Raw genomic sequence first — 6,373 nt, 5'->3', positions numbered from 1 at the left:
TTGGAGAGATGATACCATACCTGTAATGTTGCTGCTGTACTTTTCAAGAATTCTAGTCTAGAAAAGCTAATTTGAAGCATTAAGAACACATGTAAACAGTACAATTGTGTGCAGGGTACAGTGCACCATAGTCAGTGCTATGAAATGGTTGCCATTAAAATGTCACTACTGCCAATAACAATGCTATCTGAAGTAATATTGTATTTTCCCCCAGATAGGACAGAAGATAACTGTGGGATACCACTAAGCAATAACTGTTAGTAAATGTTGAAGTTTCAGTGGTGACCTTTCTTTTTATAACAAATATTTGACTGACAATATTGGTCTCTTGGATTTATAGATTCTAAATAATATCATCAGGAAATCATAAGTATCATGTATTAAAGGCTTCGAAAACCACACACTGCAGTTAACTGGAGGGTTTGTAAGTACAGCTGAAGGTATGGTTTGTTTTCATTTGTCTTTTTTCATTGTTATAAGGTGGAGACAATACAGTAGCGTGAATGCAGTAAAGGATGATAATTGCTTACCATACTTCTATGTTGTATAAATATTCTTGCTAGTGACTTTGAACAGAATATCTGGAATGCTGAGAATATGCTTGTGTTAGCATATAAAATCATTGAAAAATCCAATTACTTTGTCAAATCTTCAAAATATTACAACACAGCTACACAAAGAGACCGTTCAAAAATACCAATTTAAAATCCAGGTCTTAATTACTATTACCTATTGTGGTGGGGCGATTACCCCACACCTAGAGAGACTGGGCTGCGGCAGGCCTAGGCGCCTGCGTAGATGCGCGGCCAATCAGGAGAGGGCTTACTGGGAGCCAATAAGAAGGCAGATTGGAGCCAGCCAATCAGGGCCCGGCTTAGCCATATAAAAGGCTGCCCAGAGCAGGAGCAGTCAGTCTGTCCCAGGCCTTCAGAGGGGAAGGTCTGTCTCCAGAGCTGGGAGGCCAGCACCATGGACAGCGCAGTGCAGGCCAGCCTGAGAGAGTGGGAGAAGGCCCCACTACATAGCCTGCTAGGCGGCAGGCCTGAGAGGAGGAGGCCTAGCGTAGAGAAGGGCTGTTGGGGAAGTGGTCCAGAGGGATAGTCAGAGGAGGAAGGAGAAGAAGGACAGTGAGACTGTCACCCGAGGGCCTCTGGACCGGAACTCAGAGTAGTGGGCGGGCCTGAGTCCCCCCCCCCCCTTTTCCCCCTTTGTTTGCTGTGCTGCCCCACACACAGCTACGGGTCGCAGGGAGCGGCCTGTCAGCACCACACCAGGTCCTGGACTGTGAGGATCGGACTCGAGGGTGTGGGGCTGTTGTTTAACCCCCCCCCCCCGAAAGGGGGTGTGATTGGACAAAGGGACACTGTCGGAGGGCAGTGCTCCGGAAGAGGACGCCGACGTCGGGAGCAACGCAAGTCTGTGCACCCCACAAAGGCGAGACGACAGGTGGAACGCTGCCCTCAGAGGGCGCTCTACTGGCGCAAAACTAATTCCCCGAAGCGGCCAGGAGGAGGCGCCACAGCGGTGAGCTACCGACCCTGTCACACCTATCAGTTAAAGCAAGAAACTATTGTGACACACTGTACCTCAAAATAGCACCCTGTAACCACATATTCATCATTCATATATGGTTGTGATATTTCATACAAAGCATGTCATGTAAAATATCATATGAAAGGGCGTGATCTCTTGAAACCCGTTATTCTGTCCAAATATATATATCATTAGTGTGTATGAAATTATGAGACTTTGCTATATAGTGACTAAAACATGCTTTAAATTTACCAGTGATATGCAATCCCAGGAGGGTGCATCCACCATTAAACAGAAGGTGAGTTGCAATCAAGGGATTTACAATTCGGTGATAGTTGCCCAAGTCCACACAATAGGGATGTATTCGATTATTGTGACTCAGCAAAGCTCACCCTGACATGTCTGGGCAAGTGTCTCCCAGGCACATGGGTTGAGGGTATAAAATAAGGAACAGGTGCAGCATGTCTTGGCCTTTCTCCTCCCCCACTCTACACTGAGCAGAGTGTAGGCTTAAGGAGAAGCCTGTGTATTTGGAACTGTACATCCAATGGGGTGAAAAAATTGCTGATCTAAATACTGCCTAATGTAATAAGGTTTAAGATTAGGATAGAAAATTTTTCTTTTATTTTCGTTGGTAATTTTCTCTGATCTTTTATAAATCACTTGAAATCTTTCTTTAGTTAATAACTCTGTTTTATATTTTACCTAAAACAATGTATTTTGCTTTAAGTGCTTGGGAAACCTCAGCTCAGGTACAAAAGCTGGTGCATGTCCTCTCCACAATGAAGGAGGGGTGGACTGGGTAATAAACTTACACTGGTCAGGCGTCTGACCAGTGCAAAATGGCATAGTTCAAGGGTGCAAGGCTGGGGATCTGGGGGGAACTGGCTGGAGTTAGTTCATGAGTGGCTGGGAGAAGCATTCATGTAACTCAGCTGGGGGAGTCCGTGCCTGTGGATGCCTGTGGAAGTGCAGCACGTGCCAGAGGTTTGCAGCTTGTCACAGCATCACAGTGTGAGAGGGAGACCAGGCTGGTTGTAAAGAAGGCTCAGCGGTCCCACAGTTCAGGTTGCACCACGGAGTCCCGTCACAACCATAAAGAGACAGTAAGGGAAAATAAATGGGAAAGGTTGATGCCTTCACTTCCTCTTTCTCCTTGCATTGAAAATGTATTGCTAAATTGACATGTGACTATTATAATGAATCACAGAAAGTGATTTCTGCTAACACTTTACAAAGAAACTTTATTAGAATAGGGAAAACAGCATGATCAGAGCCTGAAAACAGTTGAGATCAGAGCTTTATTGTGCTAGGTATTATACAAACACACAGTAAGAGAAAGTATGTGTTCTGAAGAATTTATATTTTCTAAATGAACAAGGATTTGGTAAAGATGTTATTATCACTTTTTACAGATGGGAAACTGAGGCCCAATGTTTCACAGAACATTTGTGGGATAGCTGGTAATTGAATCCAGTTTTTCTAAGGCCTAGTGCGTTAGTCACAAGACCAGCCTACTTTTCAAAGATAACTAACACTCAAACAGTATTATCTCTACAGTTAGTCTCTCTCACTCTCTCTGCCCCTCCCCACCCCATCATTGAAGAACTTCTGCTTAGAACACTTCCCAGTTCCTCAAGCCTAACTTCTTGCTACAGGTTTAGAGAAACAGTGGCTATATTCTCACACCATCCTTTTGAACTAGTCAGAGACAATAATACAAGTTTAAGTGTGGTACAGTCACTACTTAGGCCTGGTCTACACTGCGGGGGAGGGGATCAATCTAAATTATGCAACTTCAGCTATGTGAATAACGTAGCTGAAGTCGATGAACTTAGATCTACTTACTGCAGTGTCTTCACTCTGGTAAGTCGATGGCTGACGCTCCCCCCGTGAACTCCGCCTGCGCCTCTCGCCCTGGTGCAGTACCAGAGTTGACGGGAGAGTGCTTGGCGGTCGATTTATCATGTCTAGACTAGACACGATAAATCCACCCGCGCTGGATCGATCGCTGCCCGTTGATCCAGCGTGTAATGTAGACATGCCCTTAAATATCTATCTACCCTACTTAATATTTCTTCTACTTATAATGTGATTTCTCCGAATTTATACCAGGATATATGGGACCAGAATTTGGGTCATTATTAATGTATTTTCTATGGTAAGTAGAAGGCAGTACATGCTGAGGTAACCTTATTTACTTTTGTTAGTAACCATGGCAAGATTTATAAGGTCTATTATTGCACATTTGATAGATTAGATAATCATTTAACAATGATTCTGAAATCAGTCCAAGGGAAGTCAGATGATAGGTATAGCTAATTTTTAGAAACTGAATAGATCGGTGTCATTCTGAAAACTACAGTAAGGAAAAATAAGGAGCTGGGGGTGGGCCTCTTGGTTCTCACATTAAACTCAGTCTTTTGCCATAGAGAAAACTGAATAGCAATGCCAGACACATTGCCTCACTGTGTTCTCTGTTGTGACAGACTCAGACCAGTGGAGTACAGGAGTCTGGTAGAGGGCAAATATACTGGTCTCTGGATGAGTAGTTTTCTGTTCCCTGAGTGACCAGAGCAGAGGTTGCACTGGAGTAATCAGGAACCTGCTAGAACCAGTTAAGGCAGGCAGGCTAATTAGGACACCTTGAGCCAATTAAGAAGAAACTGCTAGAATCAATTAAGGCAGGCTAATCAGGGCACCTGGGCTTTAAAAAGGAGCTCACTTCAGTTTGGAGTATGAATGTGAGGAGCTGGGAGCAAGAGGCGCAAGGAGCTGAGAGTGAGAGGGTGTGCTGTTGGAGGACTGAGGAGCACAAGGGTTATCAGACACCAGGAGAAAGATCCTGTGGTGAGACTAAGAAAGGTGTTTGGAGGAGGCCATGGGGAAGTAGCCCAGAGAGTTGTAGCTGTCATGCAACTATTACAGGAGGCACTATAGACAGCTGCAGTCCACAGGGCCCTGGGCTGGAACCTGGAGTAGAGGGCGGGCCCGGGTTCCCCCCAAACCTCCCAATTGACCTGGACTGTGGGTTCTTCCAGAGGGGAAGGTCTCTGGACTGTTCCCCAACCCACATGGTGAATCTCTGAGGCAAGAAAATCTGTCAATAAGCGCAGGACCCACCAAGATAGAGGAGGAACTTTGTCACACTGTCCTTCTGTGTAAAGCTGTAACTACAGTATTCTCATTCTAATTAGGAGGAAAAACAAAATAAACTGGTTGAGTTGTGTTAATTTATGCTCTAAAAAAAAAAGGAAATGCAATAAATCATATTGTAATTCTTTCCTTTCAGCATCTTCTACCACCACCAACAATGTCTGGATAAAGATAAAATGTTCTGGACTTCAAGAGTACAAAAGTAAGAAGTGAAATCCTAGTTATACCACCTCCTGTAGCATTAACCCAATATTGTAGTATGCTGGGCCATTTTCGATTGTGGATGAATATGGTTAATACTTAGAGTTCACCTGTTTATTAATTATTATTATTTGTGCTATCATAGCATCTAAAAGCCCCAGTCATGGACCAGGACCCAACTGTGCTCTGCACTGTACAAACACGGAACAAAAAGACAGTCTCTGCCCCAAAGATCTTATAATCTAAGTACAAGACAAGACACAACAGATGGATACAGACCGATCGGGAAGTCTAAAAAAACAATGGGACAATAATGGTCAGCATGATTGGCTGTGGTCTCAGCACATCAGCAGCCTATGTAACTGAACTACATAACCTGTGAAAATGAACTCATTTGTGTATGAATCTAAGTGTCTCGGTTTGGAAGGCTTAGAAGATTTTAGGGTATTGGTAACAGAAATGTCTGTTGTGACAAGCTTTGTCACAAATAATTCTTTATTTTCCTGAGTTTTCTCACCATCCAAGGAGTGCGTGGGTGAATCCTAATAGTCTGATGGCATTGAACAAGACCAAAAAGCACTACTCCAGTGCAACAAGGGTTCAACACGCCGCTAAATTAAAATAAAAAAACCCATGAAACTTCCCAGAGGAAGGCTTGACTCTTCTAAAATGCAGGCCATTTGGGAACAAATTAAAATTTGAGATTTCTGATCCCTTATTTCACAATCTCTTCTGCTGAGCCATGACACTACCTTTCTCCTGTTAAAAAAGGAGAATATCTGTTAGTCCTGATTACACACACAAAATCTAGTTCCTCCAAGAAAAGAAATTCTTAAAAAGTCTTTAAATGTTTCAGACTCTGATATTCTGTGGTAATTGAGAAGGTTGATATTAGCAGCAGATATTGGTACATGAATTGTTCAAAGCTCATACTGTATGAACTTACCCACATATACAATTTAAATGTTTTTTTTTTCTGTAATAGTAGCTATACTAATGATGGAAGCTAGCAGTTATAGGAGTCCTATTTAGAAACCTGTAACAAAGCTACTTGTGTGGCGTTTCAAATGTACTACTATTATTAAAAGAAACATAAGAGTAGTCTTTTTATTCTTCTTTGGCCTGGTAATTTGAAAAGCAACATTAAAAATCAATGTCCAGGTTTGTCATCCACTCTGTGGCTTCGGTGACATGGAATGAGTCAAAACTGTTCCTCTGGAGCATGATCTCAGAGAAAAGTGGTTCACAGTGGTTCCACATTCATTTGGCTATCTTTCATTTCCCATTTGTGTAGTAGATAATTGGAAAGCCCATGTGAGGTTCTGATGCAATTCACTGTGATCTATATCTGACATGACATGGGGAAGCCAAATGATTAGTCTGTAGGATCCATAATCAGGTCTTGATTCTTGACCCCCACCATTTTCCCATAGCCTCTGCCACTTGTCTTTTGGTAACAGACCCATGGTGTTCAGAGCTCTGG

The 6,373-nt window shown here is 43.0% G+C and overlaps 1 long non-coding RNA gene across 1 annotated transcript; it reads left to right on the top strand.

Annotated features, from left to right (window-relative positions):
- Window positions 1–379: 379 nt before the first annotated feature.
- Window positions 380–5,953, top strand: LOC128835478 (uncharacterized). The gene is made up of 3 exons (XR_008444661.1): window positions 380–440; window positions 4,826–4,891; window positions 5,036–5,953. It is a non-coding gene; the product is annotated as an uncharacterized LOC128835478 (long non-coding RNA).
- The last annotated feature ends 420 nt before the right edge of the window (window positions 5,954–6,373 follow it).

This window comes from Malaclemys terrapin, chromosome 4 (genome assembly GCF_027887155.1).
Source record: "Malaclemys terrapin pileata isolate rMalTer1 chromosome 4, rMalTer1.hap1, whole genome shotgun sequence".
In the NCBI taxonomy this organism is placed as follows: Eukaryota; Metazoa; Chordata; order Testudines; family Emydidae; genus Malaclemys; species Malaclemys terrapin.
This window is presented reverse-complemented; position numbering and strand designations above follow the sequence as displayed.